This window comes from Micrasema longulum, unplaced genomic scaffold, assembly GCF_059751315.1.
Source record: "Micrasema longulum isolate JH-2025_06_02 unplaced genomic scaffold, ASM5975131v1 h1tg000109l, whole genome shotgun sequence".
NCBI lineage: Eukaryota > Metazoa > Arthropoda > Insecta > Trichoptera > Brachycentridae > Micrasema > Micrasema longulum.
Window position 1 is genome coordinate 856,992 of NW_028277315.1, and position 15,431 is coordinate 872,422.

Below are 15,431 nucleotides of genomic sequence, written 5' to 3' on the forward strand. Positions count from 1 at the left end.
CGTATTTCTTCAACACACTATAAATATTTACCATTGGCGTTTCCATATAAATTGATGGACGCAAAAGATACAGAAAATTCTATTCTGATACTCTTTAAAAAAAAACAACCAAATCGGTTCAGTTTTGGAGTGCGGAAAACGGTACAAAGAAACGTCGATTTTCTCGATTTCTGTTAGGCACAATCAGACCGATGTGCGATTTTTTTTTTCGAGGCATTTGCAAAAGAATGACAGAAATGACAGAAGTTTAAATACCTATTCATTAACTTTTCAGCCACACACTGTCTGTACCAAAAGCAATTTGAACCTTATTGACACTGTTAAACACTGTTTACATATCAGTTTCCTGCCAGTCGGTTTAACGAGAGGACAAGCAACGAACCTATTTTGAAATACAAAAATATTTTTTTATTTACTTATAAAACGTAATGAGTTTGAGATAAGTTGAATATAGATAATATCAGTTTATATTAAAACATATTCATATATTTAGGGGTCCATCGATCATTTTAAAGATGCTTTCCCCACACAGCATTTGATTCAGGCTTTAAGCGGAAACCGAGATTATGATTGTGTATCCTTTCATTCAAAATATAAAAATTCCCAGGGGGATAGAGAGGATTCAGAATACCGACCCAGGGTTGATTGTCTTCTGAAGTCGTTCAAGTTTATCGAGTTCACACTATGGATGCTTCTAGAACGGCAAGCTGGCAGTCGATCTTTCTAGAACAACCGGAACTCTCTCGATGTAAAAACATCCGATTTGCTGTGAAGACGAGTGTGAGAAGGTGCACCAGGGAACTGGGGCTTCTCCATTCTCCTGTCCTGTGCCCGCCTGGGAAAGCAGAGAACAATGGCGGCGAGAACAGCCGTTAGCTAATTCACACGCGGGCCATTGACGACTTTACGCGGGCGCGGAATAAACCGTGACCTTTCAGAGATCCAATTATTTATCCTATTAAGTTGGTTAAAAAATCTAAAGAATCCATAAAAACGTTTAATTTACAACACATCTTCATTTTTTGTAGGAATGCCCACGGACATAATTTTTTACACAAATCTAATATTAATAAAATATATAAACGCACCCACTAATTCTCGTATTCGCGATCACAATGGAACATCCGTGAACACCTAATATTAAATGTCAAAATATTTACGTTTCACGACGTATAATCCTGCTGCGTAATCACATATTTGAATTACACCGGTGTAAATATGGATACACAAGTATCATTTTTTCACGAATTCTAAAACAATTCATTTTCAAATATAGAATTATTCTTGCAAATGTCGAACTCTCTTCTTACCAAAAGGAGTGCACTTTATGCAGGAATATGATTTTTTTAAATGCATTAAATTTCAGTTAATATTATCTGGTTGGAATCCATAAAAAATGAATGCTGTTTGTAAACATTCAAATAAAAAATTATTATATTTAGAAAAAAAAACATTCTTCCATTTTTTAGTACATGCATTCTCGAGGAATGCAACTCCTCTGGTGAATAATCAATAAAACATTTAAGCTTCTATCTTTTTTTCTATTAATTATCAATAATATTCAATAAAATATACACATTATTACAATATTAATACATTATAAAGAAAACATTGTATTGAAATATATTTTGTGTCGATAAACTATTCAATAATAGTTTGTCATCGGATGCTCAGACATTAGTTTTAATTAATAATCAAATAAAAAGAGCACAGACATAATACTGTATACGTATAAAATAATAAACATAAAAAATAGTTTAAAGAAATATATATATATTTTTTTTAAAGTAAGAAAAAAGAGTAAAATTATACAATTAAAATTAAAGAATAGCAATTTACTTGAATATATCTTAAATATAAGAAAAAAATTAAACACATGTATAAATAGTGTGTGCTCATAAATGTAATCAAAACAAGATAAAAAATAAAATAAAGTAAATCAAAAATTTCAATTCATATCTACAGAAAAAAAAGAAAACTAAAAGTACCGACCTATTAAAATTAAGATCTAAAAAATGTAAATAAAATAAGAAAGAAATAAAATAAAAGGTTAACATAAGAAAATAACAAAAATGTATTCAATGAGAGATAAAAATAATAAAATGTTTTATATAAATAATAAATCAATATAGGAACGTTCTGTCTACTAACCACTTACGTAATAAAAACATAATTTTATTTTTACTATGACATGTTTTCATGTCAAGTGGCAACATATTAAATATTTTTGGAACAATATAATCAAACGTACGTTGTCCATATTTATTTTTAAATTTTGGTAGGATCTTGGTAGATTGAAGATTTAAAGTGGTATAGAAGTGCTCAGGACAAAGCATATATTTTTTTAAAAGTCAACACGTAAATCGGTCCGGTAGTTATTTAGTCTATCGAGGACACGCATACGAACATTTCGTTTTGTATATCTTTATATATATAATTCTTCTGTACGTGTGATGTCACAGATCTTCTCCTAAACGGCTTAACCGATTTACGTGCGGTTTTCAGCGAAATGTAGATCTTTGCGCTGTGCGTGTTCGTAGATATTAGAATTTTTAATCGATTCTGTGAAAAAAAAGGTAGAAGAATTAATATTTTTTTCATTGACCTATCATTGCATTCGATAAGAATGCATATACAAAAAAATGGAAGGATGTTGTTTTTTTGTGTATAAAAAAAAGTTTATTTTTGAATGTTTACCAATAACATTAGCTTTTTATGGAACCCAATCAGATTGTTTCCTTATAACTTCTACCCATTTATTTCTTTATGTAGATTTTCGGTAATGATTAAATAATATTTACTTAAATTAAATAACTTTGTCTTCAAAGGTGTAAAAAATTATAATAATCTTCCTAATGAACTAAAAACTATTAAAAGTAATATTTCAATAAATAAATTTAAAGTTAATCTAAAGAAATTTTTTGACTCGTGTAAAAACAACATTAAATTTTAATAAGTATGAATGTAATATTGTTTAATGTTTATTCTTTATATATCCTATATTTTTATTTTTCTTTTCGTGAACTTGTATTAAAATTATATAAACTCTTATAAATAAACAACTAAAACAGTGTAAGTCACTCTCCAAGCACAAGGGTTAGTCTCCTTTTTTGGAGAGTTACAGTGATAAAATTTACTAGATGTGTAAAAGTAGTTATGTTTAGAATTATACAAACACTTGTACTTTTTATGAAATTTACGAATGAATAAAAAAAAATAAAAAAAGATTTTTGAAAATCGCTTTCTTGAATAAAGTGCTCCCCTATTGCTGAGAAGAGCAGAGTTTGACGATTTCAAAAAGAATTCTATATTTGAAAATTAATTGTTTTATGTTTTGGAATTCAACCATAAACAAGTACCTAGGTACCTACTTATTATCGAAAAGTCTTTTACCGAGGTAATAGCAGGCAAGCCCACGTTCGGGCAGGGTATATGTTCAGTAAATTTGAATCGGGTTGTGGTCTTGTGGCTAGTGTCTCGGACTCACGGACCAATGGTCCGTGGTCCGAATTCCACTCTACTCCAACTTTATTTCCATTTTCTAATAGTGAGTTATTTACAACTCGTTAAAAATGGCCCTAAAAATAAATAGGTAAATCATAAAAACGCAAATATTAATTTTTTTAATAAAAAAAAACAAATTCATTAATTAAAAAAAATGTTTTTTTAATGATTACTGAAGCGGTTAAAAGAAAAGTTTTTTGCTACGAATTATCGTAAGCATTTAAAATAGACCTCTAAGCGTGACGTAGGAGTGAGTACAATAATTATAATATGAGAAAGGTCATGCGATGTTTGAAATCAGTTCATCTTGCATCATCATTCATTGTATCACATCATTCTATTGCCACGCGAGGTCCCAGATGTACATATTAAAATTAATTATTATTCCATTAAATAAGTCGACCAACGCGAAGATCTGACTGCAGCGTGCTAGAAGCTGGAATAGATATAGACGGCGATAGCCGACTGTTACATGGCAGAAGTGCACTCCGAGTGTCACTTAATCAGCCTTTCGGGCCTCTCTCGACACCTACACTGCACTAAACTGTTATTTTTTTAAACGTCTTCTGAAAGGGATAGTTAGGTAACTGACTGCATAATAAATGTAAACAACGAATGCCTCTATCAAGTAGAAGAATTTGTGTATCTGGGAAGCATGTTTTAATGAGATGGAAATGTAGAAAAAGATGTCGAAAAGAAAGTAAATGCGGGCAACAAAATGGACGGAGCACTAAGCACAGTAATTGCTAATAAAAATATGTCAATCGAAGCTAAACTGGCAGTGCACAACGGAGTTTTAGTCCCGACACTTATGTATGGAAGTTAAACATGGAACTGGCAAAGGAAGGATGAAAGCCGAGTGAACGCGGTTGAAATGCGATCTCTTAGACGAATGTGTGGGAAATAAATGTATGACAGGATGACGAATGATGAAATCAGGCCAGAGTGTAAATCTGAGTCAAGTATAATTGATAAGATTGAGAAAGGGTCTCTGATATGGTTTGGTCACGTAGAACGAATAGGCGACGAAAAAATGGTAAAACAAGTTTATATGGCAAAAATGAACGGTAGCGTGAGACGAGGACGACCAAGGAAGACGTGGCATTATCAGATAAACCAAAATCTTAAGTCTGGTCATGTCAAAAGCAGACAAAGGGCATGTATGACAAGATGTATGAATGTGGAAGCTAGGAATGTATGCCAGGATAGACGTGTGTGGCGGTCCATTCTCTCTGCCTACCTCTACGGGGAAATGGCGTGATGGTGGTGGTAGTAGTAGTAGTAGTAGTGGTAGTAGTAGTCTTTACGAAACAGCTTAATCTGTAAAACGGTAACTGATACTGCTAATCTTATAAAAAAAAAACAAAATGCCCATCTCTAGTGTCTAGTACACATTACATCTAATAACTTAAATATCTCTATAAATATAATAATTTCTGGGTCAAGTTTACGAATTTCGTCAGGGGTAGTTCTTTCGTTCGCGTCGCGAGCATGAGCTGATGGTTTTTTCATGTTTTTATCAATTATATTTCAAATATTATTACTTTTTACTTCACTCAGGATATTCCATTTTTTCGATTTAATCTCTTATTTTTTGCACGTGTAATGACTAGGCAACACCATAACGCGCGGATGTTTTTGGCAAAGTAAGAGAAGGGTTAAAAAGAAAATTTATCTTCAACAATATTTTGAGTTTTCCAAATGTTTGTAGACAGGGACAAATTGCTTATTTTTTGCCTTGCTTATTATGTACAAGGCTTACATTTACTGCAAAAGTTATGTTCCTTTTGACTGCTCTTATCATTGTTTTAGGACTGGCGGGATAGTCGGCTGTGGTCTTCTTACGGAACTTCTCCAGAGGTGATCTTCCAAACGCTCTCGCGGCCGTTCTCGCGTATTTTTAGACGCCAACGCATCACATTCATTCTTCGCTTAGCAAAAATGTTTTTTTTTTTAATATTTACAAAATAGTCTTAAATTAAAGTCCTACTGAGTTGCATACATACAGCTCGTCAGCAGGTTCTAATAAATTGCATCGATTATTCACACTTAACCTACATTGATAATAATTTTACTTGAAAAACATTACATATTACATTTTCAAAAATTAAAAACTATCACTAATACAAAAAACTTTTTTCTATTAACCATAATTTGAGCAAACGTCTCACTCCTGTATTTAACTCAATATTTTAAATATTGTTTGGTAACATGTTAAATATTTTATGTATACTGTATTGCAGTGTCCTTTTGCCATATTTATTGCAATATCTAGAAACAGCATGCCCTTCCATACTAGTAAACCTGGTGTTGTAATCATGTACCAATTTGTGTTTATACTCGGAGTGCGACGCATGCTGACAAATTCATTTGTACCAAAGTTGAGCCCTAAAGCTAGGGTTTCCTAGGACAGCGGTGCCCGTATCTTAGCGACCGTAGTGAACGGTGATACGGTGGACAGCCGTCGTAACACTGACTAGAGTGTTTTTATTTTTTAACGATGTTATCAACATCGTTTTCCTAGGAAACCACTCTCTAGTCACCGTTACGACGGCTGTCCACCGCATCACCGTTCACTACGGCCGTTAAAATACGGGCGCCGCTGTCCTAGGAAACCCTAGCTTAACAGATAATTCATTTACAGATTTATACATCAATGATATTGAAATATTTTTTGTATTAAAGTCCAGCAAATTTATACCAATTTTACTTTCCGAATCAGGTGTGAAAATGTCCATTTGAAAATTAAAAAAAATACAACTTCATTATTTTTAAAAATAAGATAGATATATCAAGTCTTGAATCGTATGTAGACTAGTGTGACATCACAGCCACACAAGAATTAAAGATAAAAAAAGAAAAAAAAAAGTGTTAGGAGGCGGATGCCAGTTCATAAGTGTTCTAAATTTAAAAATAATGGATGCAAGAGCGAACCAGGTGCCATCTTTTGTAATTTTCCATAATTAAGTGCAATAATTGATAATGTTCACACGACAGCCACATTTTCTCACGGGTATGAACTACAATGAACTAATTTTTTATAAAACTTGAGGCGTAAGTATAGCCTGTGAGCTCGCCAATACTTGACAGATGACAGTAAACATAACCATAGAAAAACATAGCAGTTGAGCTCTCAGAAGTAAAGCAACGTGAATGCCGCAATGCTTGAACTACATGTCAATAATATTCTAATAATAAAAAATATTATTTGGCCATACGGAACTTTAAAGCAAACCTTGGTTTGATTACTAATAGTATTTTATCGGTTAGGTAGGTGTATTTAAAAAAAAATGTTGCGTACCTGAAAAAAGCACAAATAATTATGTTTTTGTAAATGATGTCAGTAGCGACACTCAGAGAGTGGCTTTGTGACGTTTTGACATTTTTTATAAGAAATTCATGGCGTAGCCGAAATACTGTTATAAAAACGAGGATGTTTTTGTTGATTGACGTTAGCAGGCGCTACCCAGGGGCGACTTTGTGACGTGAGAAATTATTTTAAAAAAGAGATTCATGGCGTAGCCAAAATATTCTAATTAAAACGAGGATGTTTTTGTTGATTGACGTTAGCAGGCGCTACCCAGGGGCGACTTTGTGACGTGAGAAATTATTTAAAAAAGAGATTCATGGCGTAGCCGAAATATTGTAATTAAAACGAGGATGTTTTTGTTGATTGACGTTAGCAGGCGCTACCCAGGGGCGACTTCATGACGTGATGAAATTATTAATTTAAATATTTTTGTTCATTTTACATAGCGTAGCCGAGATAAGAAATTGCGTGGTGTTTCGAAATTTAACCGTGTAGGTAGCCGCCTAGTTAAAATATTATTTTTGTATTTGTATAATTCCTGTTTTATAATGTTTATGTATTTATCGCTATAAGAATTAAACTAAAGATAGTTTTTACTTTTAATCGCTATCCGTTTTTTAAATTATGTTTGTAACACTCAATAATATTTATTTTTCAAGTATTCAATGTTATTTTTGCATTTTGATTAATATTGTTAATATAAAGCGTATTTTTATTTATTCGAATTTACTAGATTGTTTTTATTACAAAAAATAAAAATGCATATTTCTCTATGTATTTTTCTGTTATAAACAATATATTAAAATAATACACATCAAATTTCCATTGTCTGTTGATTTGATTTGCAATCTTCTTTTTTTTTCGATGGTTAAAACTCTAGGAAATTCAAAGACAATAAAATTTTTACTGTCATATATTGGCGAGCTCACACGCTATACATAGCCCAAACTTGATATATCGTATTACAACGGAGACGAAAAATATAAAAAAAAAAAAAAAGGAAATATGAAAGAAAATCTAGGCATTTTACAGAGCTGTCTTAACATGACCTGTCACCGGCTGGTTCGGATGATCATTTTAAACACTGTGTAAAATTCACCATTATGCCTGTTGTTAAAAAAAGAACTTGATAGACCTAAAAAAGAAAGCTTAAAAATAAACTAAAAATAAATATTTTTTTAATTACCTTGTAAATGATAATTTATTCTAACTGTATTTAACAAACTTAATATTATTTTTTTTATACTTTCATATTTACATATTACAACAGAGATGAAGATTTTAAAGAAGGTAATATAGAAGTTTAGGCGTCTAGAGGGCTTATGACCTGTCATTGGCTGGTTTGGGTGGGTTTACACACTGTGTAACATTCACCATTCTTCCAATATTTGAACATCTATATTCCTTCAATTCTTTCACCTGTTGATGTTTGTGAAGTTGAAGAGCTGAAACCTTTATTTATGCGGGTGAGATTCGTGTAATTGAATTATTTCACCTACTGAGCTTGTTTTTGCGTTTTTCTAAATCAGTAATTTCCTGTCACTGATGAAATTAGTTTGACAGCTGTTTTTTTAAAATCAAGCTATATTTAAAGGACTATAGTTTGTCAAAAAAACGTGAAAAATTATTTAAAAAATATCTTGGAGGACCCAAAAAATGTACAAGGCACCGAATAATCTAAGGGGAAAATGATAAGAATTAAGTATCTAAGGACTCAAAAAAAGGTTTCATATTATGATTAAAATATTACAACAGAGATGAAGAACATTTTAAAGGAGGTAATACAAAAGTCTAGGCATCTACGGGGCTTGTGACCTGTCATCGGCTGGTTTAAGTAGCCACTTAACACACTGTGTAACATTCACCATTCTGCCCATATTTGAACATCTATATTCCTTTAATTCTTTCATCTGTTGATGTTTGTGAAGTTAAAGAGCTGAAACCTTTATTTATGCGGGTGAGATTCATCTAATTGAATTATTTCACCTACATACTGGGCAACGCCTGTAAACTTTGTTTTTTCAATTTCTATACTTCTTCATGGACCATGTGGATTTATCAACAATATTTCGAGTTTGTCCAAATTTTTGTAGACAAGGACTGGATTTAACTCCCTGGGGGAGCTGTTAATATTAACATATTACAACAGAGATGAAGAACATTTTAGAGAACTTGAGAGTACTTTCATACCCAGAACTCTCCACTTATACGTCTAGCTCGTGAATATAATTTGAACTTTCCTCTAATTGATCCGTTTGATTGTAACAAATTAACATTTAAAATGTGCGTTTTAAAACACACTTTTTTGTCGTATACTTAGTTTCTATAATAATATAATAAAATCTTATTTTATATCTTTTTGACACTTGTGCAATAATATTATATACATGTCCACGCTCATTCCATTAAAACACCCACTCACCCACCCTCTCACACACTTACACTCACACAAAAACACTAACATGTATTGTACGAGTATTTCATTGGTTTTATTCTCTGTATATTTTATTTTTTTTTTGTTTGTATAACTGCTGATATAAACAAAATAAAAAAATATGTTTATTTTATCTTGTTTTAAAGAAACACATTCCGTGTGGATCCGTTGACGGCTAAGCGGCCACTTAAACCAGCTAATAACAGATCATAAGCCCTATAAACGCCCAGATCTCCATTTTCCTTCTCTAAAATGATTAAAGCACGCATAAGAATGTTTCTGTGTACCCTACTTCAAGATTTAAAAAAAAGTTCTTCGTCTCTGTTGTAATATATTATTCTTTAACTCCCTGGGGTGGGTTGAATCCTTCTTCTTCCTCTTATGGTTCCTCTCCCCGATGGAGGTTGGAAATCATCATTGCGATTCTTGCTTTATTGGCAGCTGCCCTGAACAAGGACTGAGTGCTGCAATGGAACCAGTCGCGCAAGTTCTTAAGCCAAGAGATGCGCCTTCTACCTGCACTGCGTCTCCCTTCAATCTTTCCCTGTAGAATGACTCGCCTCTCATCACATGCCCAAAGTACTCAAGTTTTCTTTTCTTTATGGTCTTCAGTACCTCTTTATCTTTTTCCATCCGTCGGAGAACATCATCGTTTCGGACTCTATCGACCCAGGAGATTTTTAATATCCTCCTGTAGCACCACATTTCAAAGGCTTCGATCTTTTTTGAAGTGTTTTGGGTGAATTACCACGTTTCGACGCCGTGAAAAAGTACTGAAAAGACGTAACATCGAGTAATGCGCATTCGGAGGTCTAAATTAAAGTCTCTACTGCAAAGAAGGTCACGCATCCTGAAAAAGCAGTCTCGCGCCACCTCTATTCTGACTTTGATCTCTTGCGAGTGATCCCATTTATCGTTCAGTCAGTATCCTAAATATTTATATTGATGAACTTGCTCAATAAACTGCGCTCCAAGTTTTAAAGTCATTGGGGAAAGTTTGTGGCAAGTTTGTGGGTTGAATCCAGTCAACAAAAATTTGAGAAAACTCAAAATATTGTCACTAATAAATTTGTGTCAAGTACGTTTGTCTGTTTTATTTTTTTTTAAAACTGATTTCGTAAACGAATAAATAAAATAAATTAAAAACAAAATAACACAGATTGTATGGCGATAGTAATCGACATGCCGATAAAATTAATTTATTAAGTGTCGACTGTGTATATTATTTAGCGTTATATCTACGTCGCGTCACTAACCATCCGAGAAACGACAGGGTTCTAGGCATACAAATCGATTGACGTAATCAATTTAGTGATATCGAAATGATTTTATCGAAATTAATCGATCACTTTGTAGATACGAGTGAAAAGGTGATAAGATTGTAGGTTAAAAAACCTTAAGTTGGTCACCAACCCAAAAAACACAATTTTTCAAAATTGCAGTTGGAATGTTTGGAAGTTTTATGTACATAATCAAATTTATAGATGCCTTTTTTATAAATTTTATGGTAACATTTCCTTTCAGATACATTTTCATATATCTGGGCCTCGATTATGACGGGAAGATAAAGACGGCATACCTTCACCTTGACGGTATAGTTGAAGATAAATTCCAAAGATATACTACCGACGACCTTCAAGTTTTGGGAAGGTACATCGATATAAAACAAGGCGAAGCGTACGTCACGGTACACATATCTACGCTCTTAAATGACAAAGCTTTAATATTACGTCATAGTTGAAGATAAAATTCTCCCGACCGACTACAAAGATATACTATCGATACCACCATCAAGTTTTGATGTGAGTACATCGGTTTATACCGACGGGTCTAGAACCCCTCGATACGTTTATCCACGTATTAAAAGTTACAAAATTTTGTTCCACCGAGCAATGTTTCCTTTAATTACGATTTATTTAAATTTTTAATCGTTTTACGGTTTGCTACTTTTTTTTTTAAAGCCTACTAAAAATATAAGAGAAATAAGTAAATTTTGAAGTGGAATTAAATTCCGACATAACTGTCAGTTTTGAAAACGAGCGGCTAGATGCACTGGCTATATACTGCCTCATTAAGATACAAGAGCATCTAGCCGTAAAATGTTACCACTGTAAAAAATAAATTTAGTTATTGTATTTTTTCCATCTGTTTTACTATCTTTCTGGGTGTACTATCGAGAGCGGCCTTGTAATCGCTCTGTAGATAAATACAGACGATCGTTAAGTATACCGTCTTTTCAAAAGACTTATAAAAATCATTTTTAAGTAAGCATTTTTTCCTTGAATTGGGATTTATTGGAGTTTTAAATCGCTTTGAAGTGGGCACTTTTTATCAAGAAGCCTATTTAACCTTTCCCTTACTGTCCTAAAAACACCGACGCGTTACGGTGCTGTATAGTCACTACGCGTTAAAAAAATAAGAGATTTAAAAAGGGAAAAATGGAATATGAATAGGGAATGGCTTTAATTAAATTAATTTCATTCAAAGATGATAATATTTTAAGTCTAACTGCTGAAAACGTGAAAAAACAATTAGGTATCGCTAAACGACTCGGGCGAAACGTGCGCCCGCGCAAACTTCCGAGATCTACTAAGTACTCGTAGCTAGTACTGGACTACGTGACTGGACATGTAGTGAACGTGTAACGCCAGGTGTTATTGGTATACTGTGAGTATACTATTGATGATATTTGTAATTTATCTCCGATTTCCGATAAAATCCTTTTTTTGTGCCTAATAAGTACTTATTATTTAATAACAAAATATTTCAGTCGATACGTAAATGTGTAATGGAGGAATACTGCAAATCTAAACCCAATATTTATTATATTTATACAGATATTATGGTTATTAGACGCAATATGTACTAAGTACCAGGCGCGTTCCGTCCATAGATACTGTGGATGCGGCGCATCCCTTGAAAATTAAAAAATAACATGAATTTTTAAAAATATATATTATAAATACAAAATAAAACCTTCAAATATGTATTCCTAAAATTTTCACTGAGGACGTTCGGGTGCACACGATTCAAACAATATCTTCAGTATACATACCTAGCTACATATTATGCGTATTTCTCATGTCAACGTACGTACTGAATATCTAGGAAATATCTAGAACAAGTTCTTGATAGTATTTGTTGTATACGCGGGATGCTGCTTGTCGAGTTGCGTCTAGTTCCCATAGCAATTGTCCAAATTTTCGCGCACGCGCTTTAGGTTCATAAGAATTAAGGTTTCTCTTTCGAATCTCGGAGAGATAAGAAGCATCCTACTTGTATAGTTCAAAGAAAAAACGACTCTAATAACGTTTATCATAATGTTTGAAGTAACGTATTATTGACACTTGGCCCAAATTTCAGAACGATTGTCTCGGGTCTTGTTTTAGGTGTTTTGATGTTCATATTGTTATCTCCTTTTCACACCTACGGGGACCGTCTTGGAAGATCGTCGATGGCGATCTTTCAGCTTTATTCGGCGGAATTAAGGGACGCGGAATTGACCTTGGAGGAGGCGAGAGTGCTGGCTAACGATAAGGTCTCCCGGAGGCGTCTGGTGATGTCCACATGCTCCACTTAGGAGTGGAAAAAGAAGAAAAATTACAGCTTCACCTCCAGACGCGCCTGTGCTCCGTCAATTTATTGATTGTCAACTATTATTTATTATTATTATAATGAACAACTTATATAGCGTATAAAATAATTCTGAATAAACCTACTAAAATTAAGAACATGATTATTTTTTGTCAGCACCCTTACTTATAAAAGTCACCGCACGCGCCTGCTAGCTACACATCACCGGGGAGGGAGGGTTAAAATACAAATGAGAACGATTTAAAAATTTTATTAAGTAAGGAACGCGGACTAAATTTTCAGCGTCATTCATTGGTTGGATTCGATCATATGGCGTTGAGATGACAAGTCGGTAGAACATACCGGGGTAGATAGAGATAGTACAGAAGTTAAGTATACAGTCTCGGTACGTACCGATGAAGACGGCCTTTATAATCGCGGCCCAGGTGCGGATAAGGGTGTGTTAATGATAACTAATTAACTATAAGACATTTGCATATGATATGAGATTTGAGCAAGTCATTGACACATTAAAAAGAGATGGTACTCATTAATATAGTGAAAAGGTACGAGAAAAGAAAGTGAGATGAGCGTACCGCAAATATTAATTTATTTAAATTATAGGTACCTAATGTAAATGTTATGAATACATTAGGGTACTTATAACAACTAGCCGATATACAGTGGAACTCCAACTATCCGAACTCCAACTATTCGAACTCCGAATATTAAAATTCGAATAGTTTTCAGAATTTCAGAAAAAGAAAAAAAGACGTAAACGTACTGCGATTTGCAAAATAACGACTTGGCTGCCCGAAAACGGATGATGACAATCTAACAGATTATTTTGACCGAGATGTTCAGCAAGCAATGACTATCATTTACAGATACTGAACTAATGTAAAGCACTTGTAACTACGCTTAACATGTAAAACTTTTGTCTTTTCATTTGATTGATTAAAAGCTCCTTTTCGTCAAAAATAGTTTTTTCTTACTTTTTAACATACATACAGCAATTCATTAAAATAGACCCGAATTTTATAAAAACTTTTGAAACAAATGAGATAATTTCAACCTATGAAGATCTTGCAAAGTAAAATAATGATTATTTGATAAAAATAATACACGATAATAAAAAAAATACATATTTAGTTTTATTCCACATTTATTTATAAATTGTTTACCAGTGACCGGGTTTCCTCGTGACCGACATCGTCAGACAGGTGAGAGACTAAAAATAAGTCCGTGTTACTCAATTCAACTAATTATTAAAATTTATAAATAAAAGTGGAATAAAACTACATACGTATTTTTATTATAATAATTAAAATACAGATCCATCAAGAAATTACAGTAGAAAAACTTAATCTAATAATAATACATATTTATCTATTAACAGACATTGTCCATGTATACAATTTATAGGGTTTAAAAATTACAATAAAAAAATAGTCAAAAACATTTTTTTTTTAATGACAAACATAAGGGACATCAAGACAAGATCTAGACTATTTATTTAGTGCTCGTTTAAATCTTTGTAAACTTAAACCAAAAAAGTCCAGATCTTGTCTTGAGTTAACGATACGACATTGGAGAATTAAGGCCATAGTTTGTTCTATGCTGATCGATGAACAGAACTTCATTGTTTCTCAACCTACGAGTCGGGATATTGAACTTTACTTGTCCCAGTAATGATGGAACATCAATTATACTGTTTAGTATGCCGAACATATATATGGAATCAATATTAGTTGTAGGTTTTTGTAGACTGGAAATATTGAACATTGACTCTATATCAGCATAAGAATAATAAAATCTCTCTAGTCCAAGCATCCACGCTACTTTTCGAAGCAAGCTATATATGTATATTAAATAGCATATCTGGGACTGCTGATATTTTTTGCATTAAAACAATGTGGATTTTTATTTTATTATTTAAAAAAGCATATATGTGCCGAAAGTAGACTTCGGTGTTTTATTCACGTATAAAATAACTTATTGCGATAATTTCTGCATTTTAAACTTCAAAACGGCAGAGAGAGGCCTCCCGTGTTCATAACTATCCTCCAATGTACAGATTTGAATCTACATAGTGTAGTGGTTTCACTCTTTTGACTGAAAATTGTGATTTCGGATTCACCTGAGCGAAAAATCAGAATCTACTATAGAAATCTCATAATAATATTTATCAGAGCGAACACAAATATTTTAATTTCATTGAAGGAATTCATAGGGAAACACGCGATCCAAATTAAATAGTCATAACAGTTATGGAGAGTGTAAACTGTCTTTGAGAAAATATTTGCCTTGGAATAAGCGTTGTTAAACAGGTCGATTTTCAAGAGGAACTAGCGATCCACGGAAATTGTATTAAATTCAACCAAACCCCGCTGGCAGTTAAAGAAGGCCTATAGTCCTTAAAATATAGCTTGATTAGAATGACATTTGTTAGAAAAAGTTACGACATAACTTTGTAGTAACGTCTAAGGAGTTATTTATATTGACACACGAAAAATCATTCGTATCTGGCGTGTTAATTATTTTTTTTAATACAATGCTTGACACATAAATCAACATAAATATATAAAATCAGATTAACAAATAACAACA

At 32.9% G+C, this 15,431-nt stretch overlaps 1 protein-coding gene across 2 annotated transcripts in view; it reads right to left on the reverse strand.

Annotated features, from left to right (window-relative positions):
• The window catches only part of Fim (plastin-2 fimbrin), a 93,387-nt gene that overhangs the window by 60,560 nt on the left and 17,396 nt on the right, over positions 1-15,431 (reverse strand). The gene's annotated exons all lie outside the window — the stretch shown is intronic.